Source organism: Meles meles, chromosome 12 (assembly GCF_922984935.1).
Source record: "Meles meles chromosome 12, mMelMel3.1 paternal haplotype, whole genome shotgun sequence".
In the NCBI taxonomy this organism is placed as follows: Eukaryota; Metazoa; Chordata; class Mammalia; order Carnivora; family Mustelidae; genus Meles; species Meles meles.
The window spans coordinates 18,354,024-18,379,577 of record NC_060077.1 but is presented as its reverse complement, the minus strand read 5'-3'; the positions used below and the strand labels follow the sequence as shown (position 1 = coordinate 18,379,577).

The 25,554-nt window shown below is 50.8% G+C and overlaps 1 protein-coding gene and 1 non-coding gene across 2 annotated transcripts in view; one reads left to right on the top strand and one right to left on the bottom strand.

Annotated features, from left to right (window-relative positions):
- Positions 1-25,554, top strand: part of TMEM132D (transmembrane protein 132D) — a 597,103-nt gene that overhangs the window by 510,086 nt on the left and 61,463 nt on the right. The gene's annotated exons all lie outside the window — the stretch shown is intronic.
- Positions 638-741, bottom strand: LOC123954808. The gene has a single exon (XR_006821168.1). It is a non-coding gene; the product is annotated as a small nucleolar RNA U13 (small nucleolar RNA).

The window sequence follows — 25,554 nt, the reverse complement described above, 5'->3', positions numbered from 1 at the left end:
ATCCATTTGGAGTCTATTTTTGTGTGTGGTGTCAGGAAATGGTCCAGTTTCATTCTTCTGCATGTGGCTGTCCAATTTTCCCAACAGCATTTGTTGAAGAGACTGTGTTTTTTCCATTGGACATTCTTTCCTGCTTTGTCAAAGATTAGTCGACCAGAGATTTGAGGGTCTATTTCTGGGCTCTCTATTCTGTTCCATGGATCTCTGTGTCTGTTTTTGTGCCAGTACCGTACTGTCTTGATGATGACAGCTTTGTAGTAGAGCTTGAAGTCTGGAATTGTGATGCCACCAACTTTGGCTTTCTTTTTCAACATTTGTCTGGCTATATATTTTAGGATTATTTGTTCCATTTTTTGAAAAAAAAATGGATGGGATTTTGATAGGGATTGCATTAAATGTGTAGATTGCTTTATGTAGCATAGACATTTTCATAATATTTGTTCTTCCAATCCATGAGCATGGAACGTTTTCCCATTTCTTTGTGTCTTCCTCAATGTCTTTCATGAATACTTTATAGTTTTCTGAGTATAGATTCTTTTCCTCTTTGGTTAGGTTTATTCCTAGGTATCTTATGGTTTTGGGTGTAATTGTAAATGGGATTGACTCCTTAATTTCTCTTTCTCCTTTTTTTTTTCCACATCAAATGGGTAATGTACTGAGGTCGTAACAAGGTTTAAGGGTGCCACATGTCGCACAGGAGCGTGAACACTCAGTCATCATGCTTATGAACTACAAAAGGATCCCAAAAGGGATTTTTTTTTAAATTAATTTTTTCAGGGTCTTACCCGAGTTCCTGTCTCACAGGAGCTTGATGTAGAGTCTTGACTTTAATCTGAGGGTGAGTTACAGAAACTTCTGCTGTCTTTCCCTGCGGGAAAGGTCTTTGATCCAAGAAGAGAGAGAAGGAGAGCACTGAGAGGTCTAGTGCGTGTTTGTGACCAAAAGGAAAACCAAGCTCAGAACATTTCCCAGTAGAGCTGGTGAGCCAGCTTTCACACTGGAGACAGTGGGCTTCGTCCATGCAAGATGCAGCCAGGTCCCGAACCCCAGCTCCACCCTCAAACTTCTGAGCAGCATTGCTCAGGACATGTGGACCAGGTGGAGGCCCAGAGGTCTATTCCAGGGAAGCCTCTCTGGCGCATGTAGACCCAGGTCACACGCAACAGCACAACCCTGGGGAGGCCCAGGTTGGGGTCAGTCAGCCACCTCTCTACGTGGAGATGGTCTTTCAAAAAAAAAAAAAAAAAACAGATGAAGACTTTAGAGGCCCAAAGTTCAGAAAATATTATGGAGGCTGCTATACAGAATTTAAAAATTGAAGGGTGCCTGGGTGGTGCAGTGGGTTAAGGCTCTGCCTTCAGCTCAGGTCATGATCTCAGGGTCCTGGGATCGAGCCCCACATCAGGCTCTCTGGTCAGCGGGGAGCCTGCTTCCCCCTCTCTCTCTGCCTGCCTCTCTGCCTGCTTGTGATCTCTCTCTCTGTCTCAAATAAATAAATAAAATCTTTAAAAAAGAAAGAATTTAATTAAAACCATACTAGGGTGTTTGTAACCAGTTCAATGAAGAGTCTAAAGTGTAAGCATAAATTACTCAACAAATATTTCCTGTATTTCTGATGCACACAGGACACTGTTCCAGTTCTGTAGACTGAGCTCATGAACAAATTAAAGTTCATGACAAGGAAGATAGGAAATCCTATTAAATAATTACAGAGGATACATATATAATATCCTTTATCCTATTTTGTCATAAACATAACTTCATAAATTTTTTCTTCATAGAGGAGGAAAATAGATATTTTCATATATATTCATATATTTTCTGTATACCTATGTATATAGTTTCAAATCTAGATAGAATATATCCTATTTCTGGGGCACCTGGGGGGCTCAGTTGGTTAAGCAACTGCCTTCGGCACAAGTCATGATCCTGGAGTCCCGGGTTCGAGTCCCACATCAGGCTCCCTGCTCAGCGGGGAGTCTGCTTCTCCCTCTGACCCTCCCCCCCATCTCAGGCTATCTCTCTCTCATTCTCTTTCAAATAAATAAATAAAATTTAAAAAAATATATATCCTATTTCCTATACATACCATTTCATGTATATATAGTTTGACATATACAGATTTCTCCACAGAGGAAGAAAACAGGATAAATAGCAAGGGAGGAGGGAGATGAATATATATATCCTATTTACATACTTATATATATCACATACTTAAGTTATCTACAGTCTATAGAGAGTTTCCTATATAGAAGGGGAGAATGGATGTTTTTATTTTTCTATATATCCTATATCTGATACATACATATTTTATTATCGTATATGTCATATAACAGTTTCACATGTGTAAATATCTCATTTTCTCATATGTATTCTATATGTACTCTCTGTCATATGTGTCTCCTATGTCATATACAGCAGCTTCATGTGCATGTGTGCATGTGTGTGTATACACACATATTTCCTCCCCCGCGCCCTCTCAGCAAGGCGTGTGCATGCACACATATGTAGACACATTCCTACAAGAATATAGTTGCCTCTCCGAGACGGGGACTTGGAGATGGAGCCAGCAAGTCCCGCAGTAAAGCGGGCGGGAAGGGAGAGTGTTGGCGGTCAGAGCAGCAGTGGGGATGGGCTCTCAGGTGGGAAACACCTGGGGTGTCCTGGAGCCAAGGAGCCCCAGTGGACGGCAGAGGACAGGAGGCGTGGTGTGCAGCAGGGGCACACGAGGCAGATTGTGCTGGCGGGAGGCAGGACTGAGCCTTCTCCAGAGCCTGCGGCCGGGTGGGGAGGCTGGGACAGAGGGTGCGCTATCCAGCGGCTGGAGCCTGGGCAGCTGGTGCTGGGATGTCTGGACGCCATTGCAATATGTTCTGGTTTTCCATTGCCGTTAAAAAAAAATGTACCATGCGTGTGTTGACCTAAAACAGCATTTATTATTGCACAGTTTTGTAGGTTAGAAGACCTACGTGTGTCTCAGCGGGCTATGGTCTTGGGGTCAGGAGGGCAACATCCTTTCTGGACAATTCCAGGGGGAAGGTCTGTTTCCTTCCCTTTTCTGTCTTCCAAAGATGTAGGTCAAGGGGCACAAACTTCCGGTCATAGATGAGAAAGTTCTGGGGACCCGATGTCCAGTGCAGTGGCTGGAGTTAATAAGTCCTTATTGCGTGCTTGAAAGCCACGAAGAGGGTAGATCCTCTGTGTTCTCACCACAAAGAAATCACCACCGTCCTGGGAGGTGGTTGGAGGTGTGGACCAACCTTAACGTCACCACCATTGCCCAGTATGTGTGTCTGCCACGTCATCGTGTCACACACCTAACAGTTACTCAATGTGGTGTGTCAGTTCTGTGTCTGTAAAGCCGGTGGAGAGAAGCCAGCGAAAAGGACGTTTCGTATTGAAACCAAAGGTTATCCCCATGTTCTCAGTGAAAGCAAAGTCTATTAAATGAGACGGGATTGTGACAGCTACAATAACAAAACACAAACCCGTTAGATAAAGTCAAAAAAATATTTATCGTACTTGTAAAATTAAAGGAATAAATCAATGTTTACTATCCCATCAGATTTGATCCATCATTGATTTTTTTTAAAGATTTTTTTTTTAATTTATTTATTTGACAGAGAGAGAGATCACAAGTAGACAGAGAGGCAGGCAGAGAGAGAGAGAGGGAAGCAGGCTTGCCGCTGAGCAGAAAGCCCGATGCAGGACTCGATCCCAGGACCCTGAGATCATGACCTGAGCCGAAGGCAGCGGCTTAACCCACTGAGCCACTCAGGCGCCCCATCATTGATTTTCAAGTGGACTTTGTAGCCCCCCGAGACAGAACACACTGTGGTCCAAACATAGCACGAGGCCGGGAGCCTGAGGATGGGATGGCACGTCCCATGTCACAGGGGTGAAGCTGTGGGAACCAAGGAAACCCACACTGTCCCTCGGGAACAGAATCCTGGGCTTGTAAACTGCACTTGGGCGGGCGATCTCTCCAAGGTGTTTGTTACTTCCCAGGATCCTTGTGGAAGTCCCTCTGACGACACTCGGTATACCCAGGCACATCTCCCATCGCAGAGCCGGCCAATGAGAACCTCAGTTCCAGCCGCAACCTCGCCTTCCCTTTGCCTCGTGACTGGACATACTCACAGGGCCAGGTGTCAGGGTGCTGATATCCCCAGGGCACCCCCTCCTGCTGACCCTAGGCTGCCTTGCCAACATCTCCACCGGGGAGATGTGCTGTCCCCGTGTCTAGCTTGTGGCATGGCACACATACCCTTCCTCTGGTTTGTGGGTGACAAGACAGGGAGAGACTTCCCACGGCCATGCGTGGCCCCCCTCCATGTGGAGCAGCACAGGTTTCTCTTGGCCCGTGTGGATGGTGGGGCTGTGGGCCAGCCCCCAGGCCCCGTAAGCCTCTGTTCTCTGTGCCTTGTGAGGGACCCATAGTGGCTGTGTCCAGGTTCTGAGCAAGTCCCCCTTGCCCAGAGCGTGCTGATCTCAGGCACCTGCATAGCGCCTCAAGGCCAAGTCCTCTTCGGGGCTTCATTCCGAGGCCCGAGCTGGGGGCTGCCTTCCTTACCGCGAACAGGTGCGGACGCCAAGCCCTCCTTTATTCTCATTTCATCACCTCGGAGCAGCGCTGGGCACTGTGCTTTCCAGGGCCTCCCAGACTTTGCGACTGCCGGTCACCGGACTCTGGCCTTGCGATGGGGTGATGTTCTGGACACCCCCAGAAACCTGAATGCTTCTTTGGGGCATCCTTCCGGCGGCTTCCGACGGGCTGTGACCTCTCAGGGACTTTGCTTCTCTCTGCGGGGGGCAATTCCAGGCAAGAAGTAATGATTTAGACTCTAAAAGGCGTGCTTGGGGCGGCGGGTCATTGGCGAAGGGAAATCGATGCCAGCCGTGGTGAGAGTGAACGGATGGGCATCACCAATGAGAAGGGCCGGGTGGTCTAGCAGCATCCCCAGGTGGTCCAGCAGCATCCGCGGATAACGGGGGTTAACCGGGGGGCAGTGATTCCATTCGCAGAACAGTGAACTTGGAAAGGAGAAGCAGGTTCATGGGGGGCATGAGGATGAAGGAAGTTGGCACAGCACAGGCGTGCCACGGGAATCGCGGGATGGGCACAGTCAGTGGGCACTGATGAGTCGCGTATAATTCCGTATTTTCCTCCCCTGAGACGTTTTTGTGAGCAGAAGTGTACAGCTGGGTGATCCTGGGCAAACCAGATGTGCGGTCGACTCCATTTAGGGCCAAGCAGGAGCCACCTAACCGAGCAAGGACCAGCCTGATATTTGGGTGGAGATTTCTAAGCACGGAGAGACACTGAGCTGTGAGCACTAACGTGTCTCTGTGGGTGAGGGACCCCACAGTGGCATCTCCTTGGATAACAATCTGCAATCTAATTGTTTCCAAGGAAAGGTCACCCTCAGGGTAAGACTTAGAGAGAACACGGCAGTGATGTTGGAAGGCCCCCAGGGCTGGCTTACTGAGCTGCACTGTGTTCACATCCTGGACACTTCCATCGTGTTTCCTAATTCCTAAACGTCGTACAGTGTATGTCTGTCAAGACAGCGACAAGAGCAGTTTCTGCATTAGTAGGTTTATACTCTAATGCTTATTCGAGTAATACATGTTGGACACCATCCACGGTGATTTCCTCCATGTTCTTCCTTGGGACAAGACAGATTTTAAGACGTAGTTCACATAAGGAAGAGGCCGGGAAACAGTGTGATAGAGGACAATGTGTGTGGCAGGTGGCCAGAGGGACTCGCGGTGACGGTGGTACGCCAGCACCCGAATACCCCCCACCTTTGACGCAGGACTTGGGTACGTGGGGCAGCCGTCACCTTCATCTGCAAGCACAGTGAGCCTGGCCGCTCTGTCTCGTGCTAGCAGGAGAGACACGTCATGTCCCAGTGTCACATGGTAACTCATCACTTCTTAGGAGGAGGAGAGCTGTGGGCTGTCACTTCTCACTGTGTCCGTGTGTCGGCGCAGAGGACATTCACTTTGCGCAGCTGGGTCTGTTACTGTTGTAAAGAATTAAACAGCTCAGGTTTAATCGTTGCCATTATAACCGCAGCTCATTTTTAAGTCACATTCAAGGAACTCTGTTTCAGAGTTTCAGTCTGGCCCTCCCAGTTCTCCCCTCCATCAGCACCACTGTTCTCCGACATCCTTGCCCAGATGTGCTCCCTCCCCCGCCTCATTTTACCTCCAAGACTGCCCAATGCTTAGCATCCTTCCACAGTAGTGGTTAGAACAAGGCTTGCCGCTGTAACCAGCAAGCCTGCCTCCAACACGCTCAGCGTTCATTTCTCTTTGTACAACACTCCAACATGGTGCTCCTGTCCCCCTCCCTGTGGGGTCTCAGGGACCCAGGCTCCTTCTGTCTTGTGGCTTCTCTTTCTAGCTCTCTTGAGCAGGATGGAGGACAGTCTGGAAAATCATGCACGATGCTCACGGGCCGCGTTCCGTCCGCTGGAGCCCAATCACATGGTCCTTACCTAACTGACAGGAGTAGCTGTGCTCCCAGAAAGTGGAACAAAGGCACACTTTCCGGGTGAGGGCCCTGAAACCCAAAGAGGTACGAGCGTTTGTAACAGTTGATTATTTACATTCAATGGACACTCATTCAATATGGAGCATGCTGTGAATGTGGGATTTACAGAAAAATATTGTGTCAAAAATATACTAAATATGTAGTTTTAATTCCATGAATTCTGAACATTCGTAAGATGTTAATGTTATACAAAATCTATTCTGAAAAAATTAAAGCTGTCGTAGGTGCCATGAATTTACAGTGGCCCTTAGAATTCAGATAACAGTAGCTATCCTAACGGCCGGGGTCATTCTGGTCCCAGAACTGTCCTGAGCACTTACAGGCAATAGTTCATCGAATCTTTATGACATCCCCTAAAGGTGGGGGCCTGGGTTTCAGGTGGGGAACCTGATGCCCGGACCCAAGTTTGAACCCCGGCCGTCCGGCTCCAGCATGCGCCGGGACTCATCACAAATAAACACAATTCTGATGCCCCAAGAGACAGAAGATGGGAGAGCCAGGAGGTGGGCCCTGGTGCATACAGATGGCTTAGCAGGAGGGACGCATGGTGGGGAGGGGCAGCCCGGTCCCCTGCTCCGTGGACCCCTTCCCAGTGGATCAAACAGTGACCTGGGGAGAATGCAGGTCAGAGTCCCTACCCCAGCAGAGGTGCAGAAGGAGGCGAAGCTGGTCCTTAGGCAGGGTGGGTCTGGAGGCTCCCTGAACAGGCAGAGCCCAGGGCGGCCAGAGGAGGCCCCCAAGAAGCAGGCTGTGTGTTGGACGTGTATCACGGAGCATTTGGCTCACATGAATGTTAAATATGTGCTCTCCACAGCTGAGCACGTGCAACCCCTGTGGGGGCCAAGGCTCTCTTGGACTACCCCCACCCCTGTCCAGCCAAATGGGAGTGCCGGAGGCTCCTGGAGGAAAGGTCTGGCATTTTGCAGATTACAGACCTCTTTGAGCTCTGCTGTCAGCGGGAGTCAGGAGCTCAGCACTGTATTCCGACTCCAACCTTCAACAACTCAGAGGAATTCTTGTTGTGGCAGCTCAATTTAGAGGCTTTCTGTTGTGTTGTCAGAGTAAGATCACTTCATTAAAACCAGACACACTTCCAGGGCCTCTGGACTGCTTCCGAGCTCTGTGTGCAGTATATTTGAGAAAAAAGTGGTCTGAATTCAGTGATGTGGAGACGGATGGATTGATGGACAGATGGGTGGATGGATGGATAGATGGATGGATGGAAGGATGAGTGGATAAGCGAATGGATGGATGGATGAGTGAATGGATTGATGGATGAGTGGATGGATGGATGGATGGATGGATGGATGGATGGATGGATGGATGAATGAGTGGATGGATGGATGGGTGGATGGATGGATGGATGGACGGGTGGATGGATGGATAAGTGGATGGATGGAAGGAAGAGTGGATGAGTGGATGGATGGATGAGTGGATGGATGGATGGATGGATGGATGGATGGATGGATGAAGATAGATAGACAGGTATAGACAGATGATAGATACATAGATAGAAGGGATGGCTGGCTGGCAGATAAGCATAGATAGATGATCAATGGGTAGGTAGGTAGATAGATGATAGAACGGATGGATGATAGATAAAAAATAGATGTAGATGGATGGATGGATGGACAGATGGACGGTTTGATGGACAGATGAGTGGGTGGGTAGGTGGGTGGATGGATGGATGGATGGTTGGATGGACAGATGGGTGGAGGATGGGTAGATGGATGCATGGACAGATGAGTGGGTGGATGGGTGGTTGGATGGATGGATGGATAGAATTGAGATATATAGAAATATAGATAAACTTTAAGCATTCTTACAGGAAATCTTAAATCAACCAATTCTGAGAAGGAAATGTAGACTGTTGGACATACTAAGTGAGCATCTGTTGCTGTATTTGGCAACACCTGGGGGGAAAACATTGACTTTCTAGGTAGACAGATTACTCAAGAATTTACCATAACGTATTTTCAAAAGTTCTTTTGAATTGAAAACATGATTGTCTCTTCTGCACAACCATACCTTCAGTTTATTTCAGAGAACAGAAATCTTTCCTTTGAAACCTTGGAAATGCTTTTTCAAATGCGAGGACCGCTCGTGCCCCAATGCCCCCTTCATTCTCCTCTGGCCCGCTTCTGTAGGGTGGTGTGAATGAGCTCCTGGATCTTCCTCCCCGGAGGCAGAACTGGGAATTTTTATCTATAAGGTCAGCTTCAAGTTCAAGTGCGAGACTATTCTGTAATCTTTGAAAATAAATAGGTTCAGTTCAGGTTCAACCTGGCTCGTATTAATTGGTTTTAGACTTGAGATTTGGGGAAATAATTTGCACCTGTGTTCAGTGTGGCTTGTTTAGCAGATCAGTCCCCGCTCGTCCTGTGCGGGGCTCAGCCTGGGGTCAGCCCGGATCGCCTGGAGCAGAAACCTACACCCCCACTCCCTCACTTTGCCCAAATGCCTGTCCTCTTTCTCCCTGGGACCTAGTGACTGAGACAACCCATAGGGGGACATATCTCATTAGGCCCTTGATAAGAATTTGTTTTAATGTCCTAACACAAGTAAGGTTAAATCTGACTTGTGATTCATTTAGAAGGATTCATATCATTTTTCCTTTGTCCCATTAATTCCCCATTTCCTAAAAATTTAATGTCCCCAGTTGTGTGCTAGCCAACACGGTACCCTTCAAGGCAGCAGACGGCCCCATTGGCAAGAGGCAGGCACAGCGGGCAGCCACTCACGGCAGAGACCCTCGGATAAAGGTCAGCCACCGACCGAAGGCTGCTGTGGCTCTATTTGCATTTGCCTTCCAACATGCTTGACAGGCTGTTCCCCAAATTGCAGCTTCTGTTCTCAGGCTAAACATACCTCTGGCGTAGCACTTAGCTTCGTGACAGCTGTGACGGGGCAATGCCCACCGCACACGGGGAGGGAGATCGTCTGATTTCTTGGAAACGGATCGTCGGACTCGGTGTCATCTCACACTGCCATGAGCAATGCCAGGTCTGCCGTCCCCGGTTGGCCTTCTGCAAAGCTAATTACTGACAGTAAGACGTTTCACAGTCTCTCAGGCCACACAAGTCTCAAAATGGATTTTAATTCGCTGTAATTAAGAGCCGTGTATCCCCCGCGGAGTTGCGGAGAGAGCCATGGAAGAAGAGTGGAGGGGGTCTTGAGAGCCCAGAAGGCAGTGAAACCCCCGTCCCTGGCGTAGAGGAGAGACTTTCCTGACACTCTCCCCCTGAGGCCACCTTCGTCCTTGGCTGTTGGCCAAGTGGTCTGAAAATTTCCTGAAACTCAAGGAACGAAAGTTATGAGTCCCAAAGACTGTCTGTGACAGCCCAGTGACACCTGCTTCTGGGGAGTACGGGGGTGCCACGCTCGTGAGGGTCCATCATGGAGATGCACTCACTTACGTGGGCTTAGAGGGGAGACATGGAGAAGTCACCAGCAAGCAAGGAGGGAGATCTCCAGCACCTTGAACACGCTGAGGAGCCCCCTTGTGGTCATAGCAAGAAGGGAACCAGGACCTGCCATTCCCCTGATGGCTCCCTTCCCCAATGCCTCTGGAGGGCCTGTGTCTAGGTGCACTGGCCTTGGAAGATACTCGGTTCCATGCACTGTGTCGGGCACGAGCCCCCTGCCCACATACCATGCCCGACCAAAGAAACTGGGACCAGACCAGTTGCCAGGAGGAATTGCTGGGGTGATCTCCAGAACCAACACAATGCTGCCCTACAGAGTTTGCGAGGATGTCGTGCACTCTGCCAAATATTTGGCTTCACATTCCAACCCCCTGTGTGAGATGAAGCCCAGAAGATTCTTGGACATGACAGAAATCAGCCTGGAGGGGCGCCTGGGTGGCTCAGTGAGTTAAAGCCTCTGCCTTCAGCTCAGGTCATGATCCCAGGATCCTGGGATCAAGCCCCACATTGGGTTCTCTGCTCAGCAGGGAACCTGCTTCCTCCTCTCTTGCTGTGCCTGTCTCTCTGCCTACTTGTGATCTCTGTCTGACAAATGAATAAATAAAATCTTTAAAAGAAAATAGGCCTGGAAAGGTGAGGGTGCTAATTCCAAGAAGTTCGGTAGACAGATCACCACTAAACTTGAAACAGCAATGAGCTCGCTAAACTGAGCAGGCAGGTAACAGCAGTGAGGCGGCTTTGCCTCATCGGGATGACTTCACTGATAACAGCAGGGTGTGCGTTCCTGAATATACGAATGCGGCGGAGTCTATGAAGGCTTCTCATTACTCTCATTACAGACCAACTCGTGGACAGGTAAGGGGATTGATACGCATAATGCGGGACAGTCTCAACATCAGATGGGCAGTTAGGTGGCGGCATCAGAACCTGGCTCCTGGTGCCATGCCCCGGGCCCCTATTACTGCAGGACATGGCACCTCCCTTAGGAAAGGGCACCATGTCTCAGACGGTCTGATCATTACTTTGGATAAGTATTAATGTAGCCAGGCTCTGTTGGTTCAAGTTCATTTTTATTAAACTAGATATGCGTTCTCCTCCTCCCTTGAGCCGCAGCTTAAAATTATTCCCAAATTCAAACAATTTGGATATAGCCTTGCCTTTCTCCACATCTGCAAACCCTGAAAAGGAATGACCAATTTTCATCCCCTCCCCAGCCCGTGCAGATTGTTAAAAATCTGAGCATTTGGAGGGTGTGGGGCGAGGCCAGTCCATTAGGAAGAAGCTAACGCCCCTCCCGACAGATCCAATCAATGCATTCGTCATTACGGAGATTCACAAAAATAATCATGCACACTTTATATCTCAGTTCATAAATGCATAGTGACAGCTTATGACTTAGCTACAAAAATGATATTATCGAGGCAAAAAGAATCTGAGAGGAAATCGAGACTACGGAAGGGGAATGATAGAATTGAGCACTGGCATAAATATAAATCACAAAGGAAGATTGGTTTAATGCAACATGAGAGGCAGAAGCGGCAGGTGTTAAAAAGATCAGCTACTCATCGCGGGTGAAGAGTCCCTCCGACTGGAAATCGTTGGTGAGAGAGAACCTGGCTTTGGACAGGAGGAGCTGGCCATGGAGAGGCAGTTTAAGGTTGTGTGAGAAATAAGGCATCATTAGAGGACATCCTGTTTTATAATATTGAGGCACAGGATAAGAAAAATGTCTGGGGGCATAAAACATCATGTCCTTCATCTCAAAAACAGCCTTTCTTAAAACAGCCCCCTTTGAATACTTTTGGAAGAGCCGAGACTTATTAATCTTTATATCAGCAAACATGTAATGGGTGTATTTGCTTGCTCCCTACGCTCTGCACTCTGAGGTGCCAGTGAATTAGCCTCGGCTTCCGGGGTCCCCTGTACCGGACTCCGATGTCATCATCCTCTATCTGTTCTGTTTGCATACGGTAAGAGCATTTGGAAACCTTCTCCCCGCATCGCCTCACCCTTGACCTGAGAAGAGCAGCTCTAAGTGAGGACGGGGTCTGGAAAGTTCATGATTATTCATGAACAAGTTGGACCCCTGTGGACCCAATTAAGCACTGGCTGTGGTCCAGCATGGCATCCTGACACGCAGGCGGGATGCAGCTCGTAGCAGGCAAAGGATTCTAGATTGTACATAGATGGATGCTTTCAAAATACCGTATTTATGCATTTCACCTAATATATTACAAGAATATACGCAACACGTCGAAACTGGGATTGCAAATATTTTGCTTAACAGAAGGTGAAGGGTATTTTTTTTTAAGTAACAGGACCAGTAGAAGGGGTTTTTAGGCATGTGGTGTAAACCCTGAAAACAGGATGCGTACACAGCCAAACTTAAGAAGAGTCGTGACACGGAATCCCTTCCTTCATCCACCGAGTACATCTTGAATCCCCTCTATGTTTCAGACCCACTTCCAGATGATGGAAACACAAAGATAAGAAAAAATAGTGAACTAATGTCCCTCCTTGGTTTTGCATTCTATGAAGCAAGTGCATTCTTTAAGATGCTCCCAGGTGAAAATAACAGAACAACGGACCAGAAGTGGCTAATAATAAGAGTTATAAACCATTCGTCAGGCTAACACACTCAGAGACTGCTGATTTCAGATGTGGGTATGTCAGCAGCCCCATGATATCAGGCCTCCCCAGGCTGGCTTCCCAGCACCGCTCCTGGATCTGTACTCAGTATCACAGAATGGCTGCTGCGGCTCCAGCCACAGCATCTTCATACACCACATCTCATAGTTATGTTTCCTGTTTGGCCACAGCAGAAATTTGTATTTGAGAGTCTTAGTCCTGGGAACTGGATAGAAATACAAATTCTAGGGACCTACCAAATCAAAAACTGTAATGGTTGGGACTGGTAATCTGTATTTTTATAAGCCCTTCAGATGACTTGGCTGCATGGGGAAGTTTAAAAACCTGCTGCTTTAAGGAAATGCTGTTTTGGGGTGGGGGGCACCTGGGAGGCTCAGTAGGTTAAAGCCTCTGCCTTCAGCTTGGGTCATGATCCCAGGGTCCTGGGATTGAGTCCCGCATCGGGCTCTCTGCTCAGCAGGGAACCTGCCCCCCCCCCCACCGCCTGCCTCTCTGCCTGCTGGTGATCTCTGTCTGTGTCAAATAAATAAAATTTTTTAAAAATTAAAAAATAAAGAAAGAAAATGCTGTTTGGGCACAAAGCAGCCAGATTTCAGTAAAGGTAGATGTGCAAGGTTGATTGCTACAAAGATATGAATAGGCATCACAGTGTAGGGTTCTAGTCCCTCTCCTGGCCACCAGCTCACAGGGTGACTTCCAGATATATTTTAACATCCCTTGATTTTATTTATCTAAATGTTAATTGGAGCAGGGGCATAGCTTTGGGAGGAGGATGGCTCCCAAGATCGGTGGCTTTCAACCAGACTTAAAGGCCCCCTGCCGCCAGCACCAGGGGACATCTGGCCATATCTGCAGACATCTGTGATTGCCACCATCATGGGAGGGGACACTGCTAGCATCCAATGGGTGGTAGGCAGGGTTGGTCCTCGACAGCCCACAGGACACAGGTCAGCCCCACCAGATAACCATCCAGCCCAAAATATCCCCAGTGACAGGGTTAGATGAACTTGAAAGCATGCATTAGCTCTCAGCATGTAGGACACAGACGAACCTTGAAAACATGACATTAAATGAAGACACCAGACCTAGAAAGACACATATTGCATGATTCCATTTATGTCAAATACCTAGAATCGGCAAATCCATAGGCACAGGAAGCAGACTAGTGGTTGCCAGGGGCTAGTGGGACAGGAATGGGTATAGGGTTTCTCTTTGGGGGTAAAAACAATTAGCGTTGGTGATGGTTGCTCAGCTCTGGGAGGTTGCCGCAGACACAGAATTATGCACTCGAGAAGGTTACTTGTACGGTATGTGAGTTCTATCTCAGTAAAGCTGTTCTAGGAGGTGGGGGAAGACTAGTGAAACCGTTATCTGCGGTAGGAATGTGCCTTTCTGCTAAGAAAACACAGTTGTACATCTTAGAGAAAGCTGCATTCCCCCCCTCCATGACTAATCTCTTAACTTTTTTCAAAAGTGAATATATTTGCCCAAGAAATCATCATGACTTACTTCTTTTCCTTCTATGAACTCTGAATCTGTCATTTGTATCTTGATGAGTGTGAGCCTCATTTTTACCTTTTGCAAGCTTGATCATTTGGTCCTCTGGTGAGAGGGAAAACACTCACTTGCCGCAGCTTTCTCCCGCTGGGGGGGTCACTCCCGTCCACCCACAGACGTTTCTCGAGCAGCAAGTGGGGACTGTGTCCTAGTCTTTACGCACACCCCTGCCCCCTGCAGTACTCTGGGTAAAGGGTAATTCTTTGTGCTTCCATGAGCTCCCATGTCTTAGAAGCTCTGAAGGCTGGGCTTGGGCTGGTTCCCAATTTGTCAGACTGCCGTTTGAATTCAGAATGAGATGATTTTAATATAAAACAGATACACACCCTCTAGACCTGAGTTATGTCTACGACAGTGCAGAGGGGTTGAAGGCAGATTCCGCGATGTCACATGATGTGTGTTAAGAAATGGGCTTTCGTGGGGATAATTTTGAATCGAGAAGCAGCAAAGAGAAGGCAGAAAGTCCTCCGACGGCTCATCATCCCACGCAGAGCTGTGTTGGGACGCTGGGCTGTGTACCTGAGGGCTGGTCCTCACTCCTATTGCTGACGTCCGTGTTTACATGGCAGGTGTGAAAGCAGCCTTGCTGGACAGATGCCCTGGGCACCGCAGGCTGGTTTTTGCCGTGCACGATTACTAGGAGTGGTCTGGGGAATCTGGCTGCCCACCCGCGGGAGACTTGGCCACTGCTTCCCCCGGGGAGAGTAAGCCACTTGTCTGCTGAGTTCGCCCCGCTTCCTGGCTTCAGACCTTACACAGATGGATCGCTCAGTGTGTGCGGAAGCCTTCTCTCGTTCAGTGTAATATGTCTGAAGCCCATCGTGTTACTGTGTGAGTCAGTAATCCTTTCCTTCTCATCGGGGAGTGGTTTTCTACAGCATAAATATGCACGTGCGTACGCATCTTCCCGTGGACGGACGCCTAGGACTCTCCGGTTTCAGCTCCCATGAAGAGTGGTGTGAACATTCATACGCAGGTGTTTAGGTGGATACGTATTTTCGCTTCTTTCTGGTGAATACATCTGAGTAAGATACCTGGGTCGTTAGCGAAGGGTATGTATCACTTGTAAGAAGCCGCCGGATTTTCCACCCACGGAGCCTGAGGATTCCAGTTGCTCCCCATTCTCGGCAGCCTGGGATGGTTTCAGCCCTTTGTGATGAAGCCGTCCCGGGGAGCTCTGTGGGTCTCCGTATGGCGGCCAGACCACCAGGCCCATGCAGAGCATGGGTGCCAGGGATGTCTGTACCCGACTCAGGGCCGAGCAGGTGCCCTCGTACTCCGTTCTCACCATCCCCTGGCCAGGGAGCATCGTTCCAGTGAGCCCAGAGCTGGGAGAGCCAGAATGACCTCCCGTCAGTCTCCAGACCCCAGACTGTGTTGTGAGTTGTTGCCGAGGACCGTGCACAGAAATCGAGCTGCCCACTGGGGAACTTGGCGAGTTGCTGGAGGTCACGGTGTGGGGGTCCCCAGCCCCAGTCCCGGAGAACACATGCTGGAATGACAACGGACCATCACTGGGTGCCAACCTCCCTCCAGCCTCTCCTGCCGAGAAACGAACGTGCCATTTCGAGAGCAGGAAGTGGGGTAGAGAAGGAGGAGCTGGGGTAAAGCTGATGACCCTTATCCCTCGGGCTGACATCGACCTGCAGAGGCGACTGGAGGGGAGTGAGGGAAGGCCCATGAGCAGGAATGGGGGAAATCATTGGCTACCCTGGGCCTGAAGGGGAAGCGGAGGGCCCTGGCTCTGGACCCCGGAGACAGCCACAATCCCAGAGAAGCTCCAGGTGCAGGTGGAGACACCTGCCGTACCAGGTACAGCAGCCCAGCAGGGAGGAGGTGCGGGGAGCAAACACCCCAGCCGTTCTCCTCTCCTGCTCTGATTTCCCACCACCGCCGGGCCCAGAATCGGGTGGTGGTGTCCAGAAGAGTGGGCTCTCTGGGAGAGGTCGGGGACAGAAAGGGCAGACCATGTGTCTGCAGAGGCAGAGGGAGGGGAAGAAAAAATCCCAGCACAATCCCAGAGCTCATTTAATTCATAGTAGCTGTTGCTTGAATGTAGGAGGAGGAAATTAAAATGTGATTTGAAACAAAAGCTGCTTTTCTACTTTAACATTTTTACCCCGTGAAACGCCTCACCGATTCCAGACACAAATACAATTACCTCTCATACTGTCGCAAACTAATTTCTTAAGAACACACCTGCCTTATTATCAAGACGTCGAGAGCCTCCTTTCGATGGCCACCCACTCAGCACCTTGTCCGAGAATGACAGGGGATGGGGAGCAGGGGAGGTTCTGACACTGCGCAGGTGCAGCCCCCGCGGCGTCTCCGTTGAGGGCGGGGCTGCGCTGTCCGGCAGCCACGTGGCGGTCGGCCGCCCGGGGCTGAGATAGGCCTGCAGGAGGGCGAAGGCTCATCGTGGGTGCCAGTGTCCTGTGGTCACTGGGTTAGCCTCCTTGGTTGCCATGACAACATATCACAGGCTGGGTGGCTCACCCAACAGAAATAGATTTTCTCCCTGTTCTGAGGCTGGACCTCCGAGATCAAGGTGCCATCAGGGTTGGTTTGTGGGAGACCTCTCTGCCTGGATTGTAGGTGGCCACGTTCGGGCTCAGCCCCCATGTGGCCTCTCTCTGGGCGTACAGGGAGATGGAGAGAGCACTCTGGGGTCCCTTCTTGTAAGGACCCCCGTTCTATGGCGGGGGGCATCCTATGACCTCACTCCGCCTTACCCATCTCCCTGAGGGCCTTGTCTCCAAACGCAGTCCCTCTGGGGTAGGGCTTTGACCTACAAGTAAAGGGACACAATTCAGGCCATAACTCTCTTCATTGTTCTCTAAAGCACGTCAGACGTGGCACCATGTGCTCCCCAACAAAGCCCTCAGGCCTTCCTATAAGCCTGCGTCACTGACGCAGCCTCGTAGGTCCTTCTGGTGAAGCCCCCACTTTGGATCCCTCAGCTCTCTCCAGGGGTTTTCAAGACCTCCCTCCGTCCTGGCAGCAAAGTGGTTTCATGAGGGCCCCGCGTTCCTTAGAGGGCCACAGAAGTTTCTAGCGCCGCGCATCCTCCGGACACTAGACGCTTGCCAGCCCTGCATTCAGAACGAGGGGATTCTCACACAGCAAACCAGGCCATCCTTGAGGGGCCACAGGAGAGGCTGGCCTAATTGGGAAGATGATTTCAGTGGCTTTCCCACCCCATTGCTGCCTCGTGGAGGGACCCATGGAGGGAGAAAGCCATCTCTGAGAAGACGGGTTTAGGAAACCATTCCAATGCATTCAGAAAACTGCTTGAACAGCTGTTGGAGGACAGGAAGTGAGCCCGTGCCCCTCACTGCCCCTCGAGCTCTCCGTCCACCGCCGTCTCTAGGGATGACAACAGGTGCGTTTTGGAAGGAGAGGATGTAATCCATCCCGTGAGAAAAGGAAGGAGCGAGGTGGAGGGTGGAGGCTGCCATTTGGAAGGAAGGGCTGGCTGGGAGGGCAGGTCCACGGCCAGAGGACACTCCCGTGGCAGGACACGGGGCCACATCCTTCGGGCAGCAGCGTCCGTCCTACGAGTGTGTTTCGCCCCACGAGCCCCCTCCCACGCCCAAACCATCAGCAGACGTCTGGTGCCTTCACCATGTCTCGCCGGCATTCTGGAGGATGGATGGGTGCATCTGGCGTTCAGGAGGGGGGACACAGACAGGGACATGGAGTAGACGGAGTGGAAGCATGTGCTGCTGTCTGCGTAGTCCCCTCCTCGGGGCCAGGAGGGGCCTGTGCCCGGTGGCTGGGAGGGAGGCCCCCCCGAGCCCCAGCTTGAGAACACCTGGGCTTTACCCACGTGGGCATTTGCTGACCTGCTTCGGGGCACGATTGTTCCATCCTTTCCAGAAACCCTGTCTTTTCCTCTCTGTAGCCTGGCTACCTCTCTGTCTTTGTCCTTGGAAGGAGAAGGGGGCCGGCAGCAAAGAGAAAAAGTCCTCTTAGTCCTAAGAAGATGTCAAACCTAGAAGGTTTTACTTTGTTACCTCCATCTTTCATGCATTTTTCTGGTTTCCAGAAGGCTTTACATGTCCGTGGTAAAGCACTCCCACGGGGAAATAACCCAATAATTAACACTCATTTGGCACTTGATTTGAGTCTGGCACTGTTCATACAGTAATTCACTTAATCTTGCAAGAACCGTAGGAGGGAAGCACTAATATTATCCCCATTACAGAGATGAACATACTGAGGCACGGCGAGGTTGAACCACTTGGTGTGGTGACTCTTGAGACGTGGAGGAGGCAGGATGGGAACCCAGGCATTCTGGTTATGGGACCCACGCGAAAACGTTAATGACATGACATTAGGTAATCCTGCCTGACAGTGCCCGCTCATCTGCTTCCGTAATTGGTATCCAAGTTCAAGTCCCAGGGGTATTCAAGATGTCTGCATACCTATCCCCGCCTTGGTGATGCACAGAGCATGGCACTACGTGTCTGCTGTCGTGCACCCGGCGTTTCTGCTGAACGTGGAGGTCCTACAGCTTGGCATATGCATAGAACTGCCTCATTCCTTTCGACTACTCCATAACATTACGAAGCATCATGTATCATCATCTACTTAGTCTTTTATTGATGGGCATTTCAGGGGATTCCTGTCTATTCCAACTGTTTATCAGGAGGGAGGACAGGTTCCAGTCCCTGAGCTCCAGGAGAGGGAGGAGTGCAGAGACAGGACCACTGCTGGCCTTTCCTAGCAGGACAGCTGGTGCTCAAAGCCAGGCACGGCCCCGAGTGGCCCAAGTGCCTCCCAGCGGGAGCAGAAGCCAGCCAGCGTGTGCTCTGTGCCCCCCAGGTGAGAATCGGCCCTCGCTGCAGAGAAGCAAAGAACAATTTACAATGCAGGCATTTAGGACGTCACAATCGAGTGGGAGGGAGTTTGAGCCGGTGAAGGAAAGGGGGGAAAGTCCTTCTCAGAATTTGCTGAAAGTTTTTGCTCCCTCTGAAGAGATTTTGGCATTGTTAGGGGCTGGGCAGAAGTCACCAAAAATGTCAGAAACTCAGAGGGGAAAATGTGTCATTTTGCAACAGGGTCAGATAAATACAAGGATAACTTGAGAGTTGTGCATGACTCCCAGCAAGCTCTGGGAAGTGATGCTTTCTAGAAGTTGAAGAGAAATGGTGGGGGTGTTATCTTACTTCTTACTCACTAATAGTTGTGTAAGAGGTTCCAGCATTACTGGAAACACGGGAAGGACCGGCTTCTAAATGAGATATTACATACTTGCTTTGTTAACATACAAGGAATTTATTATAAATGTCCCCCAGCTGTCTGAGATAGTTCCTTGAGATAAGTCCCTTGTGAGGCTAATTGTCTGCAGAAAGCTTAGCTCACCAGAAAGTTCTGGATTTTGGTGCTGGAAGGCTATTCTAGAAGTCCCAGGTGCTCGGTTACACACCCCAGCTCAGATTTTGGTTTGAGCTTGGGGATTAGTGTAAGCAGTAGGAGTAAAGGTGATTTTTCCAGCATGTTCAGAATAAATGCAGACAGGATCAGAGGCGTGCCGGCTCTCTTCCTGGACTCCCGACCCAGAGCCGGACCAGGTCCCTGCTCCCGTGACTCGTGGAAACGTGCCTCCCGTGGATTCGGGGACTGAAGCAGCATGTACACAGCAGGGAGAGGGAGATGCTGAAGGAACTTACTGTATTAGTCGTTGACAGCATCCCGATTCTCCGTCACACAACACACGTTTACCACCTACATAGCGTGGTCAGGGCAAAACCCACAGAGATGGTGTCTGTCCAAAGGCTTGGCTGCAAGGGACTTAGAGCCTTTATGACAGTGACTTAGTCTTGCCCCTGAGAAAGGGAAGCAGGGGGATTACTGGCTTGTGTCACCGAGCGTCCGCAGGTGACAGCTGGGGTACAGGTGGGTCGTCAGGACCCGGTCTCTGTCTGTCCGTCTTCCGCGACATTGGCATCTTTCTCCAGCAGGCTCTTCCTTCACAGGGACCGCATGGCTCTCTGTGGCTCCAAGCTTCTTGCTCCTGCTCTAGAGAGTCCCTCTCCGCAGGACCCCAGCCAAAGCCCCAGTCACGTGCCTGTCACCAAAGCAATTCCCAAGCCAGAGCATGTGATGATCCAGGGGTCTAGGCCTGAGTCCTGCCCACCTGGGGAGCCAGGTGCAGCCTCAGCATCTGTGAGACATGAGGACTTGGGGAAGACGGTATTCCCCCAAAACGACCCGGGGCGCTAATGGCAGCAATGAATTCCTGCTCGATCAGAAGAGTCAGCAAGATGGCAGAATGGCCCTGGCTCAGTGGACACCCCCCAGAATAATCAGGCCGCATTCCCCAGACAAATGTGCCGCTCTGAGACCCGTGGGATCCAGGTGGGTGGTTGTGCAGGACTGGGAAGAGCCGCTGGAAGGGGGAGCTCCACCCAGACTTGCCACCGTGGTCCCAGCAATGATCCAGAAGGAGCACCATGCCCCAGACTCGGCTGCAGCTCCCATGGGCTTTGGTTTTGTCCCCAATACCGTCTGCTGAGGGACCCAGAGGAGCCTTAGCCACCCAAGCTCTGGGTACAGGACATGTGGACCTGTGTCCTGGCTATGGACTGGGAAGTGGCCTCTCTCGGCTGCGAGCTGCCAGCCTCTGGAGGCAATGTCAAAATGATGGCCGCACAGGAGTTCTCACCAGCAGTGACCCATCAACGAGGCACCCCTGGAAATCTGCGAGAGAGCAGGCCAGTCCGAGAAGGGTCAGCAGCTGTGTTGACCTCGGGCCCTACCCCTGCCAGCACCCCACCGTTCCACATGGGTCCCTGGGCTCGTGGCCTCTGCAGTGGGACCGGGAGCCCAGGAGGACATTCAGCTGTAATGGAGTTGCAGAAGTCTCCCTGTGAGGCCCCCTGGGTCCCACTTCATGGGAGTCACTGGGGATCAGCCACTAGAAGCCAGATCATGGTGGATGGACTCTGTCCTGCTGGCAACAACACTGAGCCCGTGTCCCCATCCGTCCGGACAGTCCAGGGGCACTCCTGCCTGGTGTGGGTCCCCAGATACCCGATGGTCTCTGAAATGGACACCTGCCTGCCCCTCTCCCATCCCCAGGAGCTCTGGGACCCGCAACTTCTTTCCTCTCCAGCCCTGCCCTGCCCCCACGCACCTGTCCCATTGCACTTCTCCAGCCAAACCGAACTGTATGTCCATAAACACATCTCCCCCCACCCCGACTGGACCCCCCACTCTCTAGCAGATGATGCACCACCGTCTAGCAAGTGGTTTCACAACCGCCGAGCAGAAAGCGATGAGATTATCTATGTTGTAAATTTTAAATGTAGGATTAATTGTGATTATTAAGAAAACTACCTTATGTTCTTAATAATCGTTACAGTTTTAAAGTATGTAGGCCTTGCAAAGACCAGATGGTCTGGGATTGTATTTTCAGCAAGCACTCGGTTTTCGGGGTATCATTACTATCTGCCAGCGTGTTTTTGTACAACGCGTGTGTCTCCTCTGCACTTGTGAAGCTGAGGGTGCGTGTTGTTTCCGTTAGGTTGGCATTATATTCAGGATTCATACAAATAGATCGATGGCTCAACCAAGGCCCACTGAGTGTAAGACACGGTGATGAAAATCATAATATTCGTGTTATATCTAGAATGTCTCTGTTAACACACAGAGTGGCCAGATCGTGAGCATTAAATCCAAGCTTACTGAGACGAGGGAATCTGGAAATAATGATGTTCTGTTAACGACCGAGGAAAGGGTGAGGGGAAGAATGCTGATGACTCCCTGAAAATTGGGTTTTATTAAAACGACGTGGGACGTTTCCAACCCTTCAAAAGAAGTAGCTCTCTAATAAAACCTCTTACAACAGGAGCCCCGGGATGCTTTTATAACAAACCAGACTTCTAGCTAACAGTAAAGAAAACAAAACTCTAATCACCATCAAAGATGCACAAGCTCCTTGTAGCATAAAATTGAGTACAGATTACACCAGCTCTGAGAAGCTTGTGAAGTCAGGTGCAAATTGCCTGCCAGATCAGGTCGGGAGTGTGCGCGCAGAACGTCAGCAGGTTCCTTTATCAGCGGCTTTCTGTGCACAAAAGAAATTACTTGCGCCTGTATTTGTGCAAATATTTCACTTCGTAAGGAGTCATCAGTGTGCGTGCTTCGTACAGAACAGCTCTCTGTACGTGTGCTGGTGTGAGGGAGAGAGCGATGGTAGGTGACATCATCGCCCGTCCATCACGGTGTGGTCCCGATCTCCCCTCTGCAAGGCCAGAGAAGTGGAAATGCCATCAGACACACCCTGGGAATGTGTCCTTCTGGTGGGGTGTGCGGCCAGTAACTACATGACTTTCTCAATGCAGTTGGCAGCAAGAAGCCACACCAGATGATCTGGGTCTGAGGTCATTTCAAACATCCTGTTGGAACCAATGGACTAGATCCAACTCTTGGTTTTGGCTCAGGTCATGGTCTCAGGGTCCTGGAATCGAGCCCCACATTGGGCTCTGAGCTCAGCAGGGAATCTGCTTGAGTTTCTCTCTCTTCCTCTCCCTCTGCTCTCCCGCCCCCCACTCATTCTCTCTTTCTCTTTCTCTCTCTCTCTCTCCCCTTCTCTAATAAATAAATAAATCTTTAAACAAATGGCTTATGGCACCAGCCATCTGTCTTGGAATCAGACACAGGTGTCACCGGGTCCTATAACGGACCTATAACAATATGATCCTTCCCAGTAATAAGTATCATCACCATTACGTTTTTTAAAATATTATGTTTTATTTATCCATTTGTGATTTTCATCCAGACGGCCATTAAATGAACTGAGGAGGCCGGGTGTGGAGGGAGCGGCACCCTTCCGCGGGACCTGTCTTTTGCGCAACCCTGCAAATGTCGGATCACGGCGGGGCTGAAGCGTCCGAATTTGTTGAATTTGTGAATAACCCTCTCAACCTGGCTCACTCAGAGACACTGCAAAACTTGGGGAACGAATGCATATTTCCCACGGTTTCTCAGCACGAGGAGGTGGGCAGCGCTCCGGTGGGAGTGTCCCTGGAGGCTGGTCCCTGCCGGCGTGTGCTGTGATGCCTGCCCCACACTGCATCCCCAGGGCATCACGAGACGTGGGCTGTGGACCACCAGCGACCTGTCACGCTTGCTGTCAGGTGCCCAAGGAGGTATTGAAACATTATGTCTTGAACCTTAAACATAAGATTAGGGACGATTTCCAAAGCAAACTTTGACGATGGAGGACTAACCAGAAACTCTGTAAAGGATCCGAATGGTCTTGTCTGGAGTGGGCGGCAGTGTCCGCCGAGATGTGTCATGTCCCACCTGCTAGTATCACGGGGGGGCGTGTACCCCCTTGTGCCCCCTGCCGGCCCTGGGCACACAGGAGAAGGCACAGGACCACCAGCCGCCCAAAGTCATCCCTGTAACCTGCATCTGATGCTTCTGCATTCATCACCGATCCCCAGCTCAAATGAGGGGCCCCAGGATCCCCTTGTCTTTCTATTGGGGTGGCCCAACCAGCGGAGTCTAAGGTTCTTCGAAAAGACACCTTCCCTCTGATCCACACACCCCAAAAGGCATGTATTTCCTTTTCAGGAGGAATATTTATTGTAGTTCTTTCAAAGTACGGAAACGCCTCATAAAACCAGCCCATGAGAGTCGTCGTGAGAAGCAGGAAAGCCAGGTGTAGAAGTGATTGTATGCACAGCTCCTCTTCCACTTTTCACAGCAGAGCCTCGGGTGCTGTGACATTTCCCCGTGACCCCAGCACCGAGATCCAGCCTCACGGGGGAAACAGCAAAAGCTACAGAGCATCGATTTCCATTTGTTTAGGCAGGAGCCTCTGATCTTACCAGATTCGGACTCTACGTGCCCCGGACAGCAGCTCCTGCTGTCCCAGGTGCCTGGTTCAGGGCTGGATGCCCAGGAGGGGCATTAAGCAAGGTCCGGTCAGGATCCCGGAAAGCACAGTGAGGAGCTCCCTGCGGGGACTCTAGTATGTGGGATTAGTGTCGTGGAGTTGGAGGAGCAAAGGGGAGATCATGAGGTGCTCAGACACCAGTCGCAGCAGCAGCAAGAAATGCCTCGTGGTCTGGGGACAAGCAGAAGAGCTTTTGTCGCCAGAACCCAGGACATCCGGCTGGAGGTGCCAGACACAGATGTCCCCCCAGCACCGCCGTCCTCTACCCCACCTGCCCCCAGTGCCGTCCTGTGACTGAACCCACCTGGAAGTCTGCAAAGATCTGTGACCCGGAGCAGAGGATGGGGAGCAAATAGGAGGGAGATGTCAGACCGCCAGGAAATCATTTCTGAATGGCTGTAGACCCAAGAGAGCCTGTGTCAGGATCTGTGATCATCTCCTGGACACCCCGGAACCCTGTCTCTCTGGGAGACCTCCTGCACCTCCCAGAGGGAACACGCGCTTGCCAGACTGGTTGGAGAACTTGAAATGGCTATCAGTCCAGGCAAACGGGCTCTCGTACTTACAGTGCCTTGACACAGGAGCCCGGACCTCTTTCCAGTCCAACCGGGGTGATTTTCCAGCACCTTCCATGCCCCTGCCTTGCTGCGCAGGAGGCCCTGAGCAGTGGTGAGATCACAAACCCGGTTGCCCCGGCCTCCCTCCCTGGCACTGGTTAAAAGGCAGACTGAAGGTGAGACGCATTTGGGCTCTGCATTGTTCAATGCTGGCTGGTGCACAGTGTGGTTGTCGGCAGTGTGGATGACCATTCTCTTCTGACACAGATGGGACCTCAGGGAACAGTCCCCAGCCCGTGCGAGCTCCCTGGGCTAGGAGCAACACACACAACGCAGTGTGTTGGTTGTTTGCTTTTTAAAGTGAACTGATTTCAAAGCAAGTTAATTCCAAAGGTACAAAAGACGAAGGAGGTCTGAGGGCCACGCGGCCGGTAACGCCATATGGGAAAATGGAAATGTGCTGGGAGCAGAACCTGAGCATTCCTGCCCCTAGAAGATAAACACGTGCGGTGATAGATGCGATAATTAATGAGACGGGGCATCCTTGCACACGGTACATTTTTGTAAATCCCCAGCATGTTCGTTCAGGTACCTCTGCCCCCACGAAGCTGGAGTTTACAAAGGTTTGGGTTAAATGACGAACCATATTAATGGCGCATGGGTTTGGACAGGGGACACAGAAATATTCAACAGAGGTGCCAGAGACGCAGCAAACCCAGGGCAGAGGCGGGCGGCAGACGTGGAGAGTGTCTTTCCCTTCAGGGGTTGTATGTGGGGTGTGGCCTGTGGGTCCCAGGAAGGGGTTGGGGCAGCCCCGGAGCTGGGTGGAGTCCTTGGGGCCCTGGAGAGCTGTGCCCATGTGACAGTTAGCGCAGAAATATTCTAGATGAC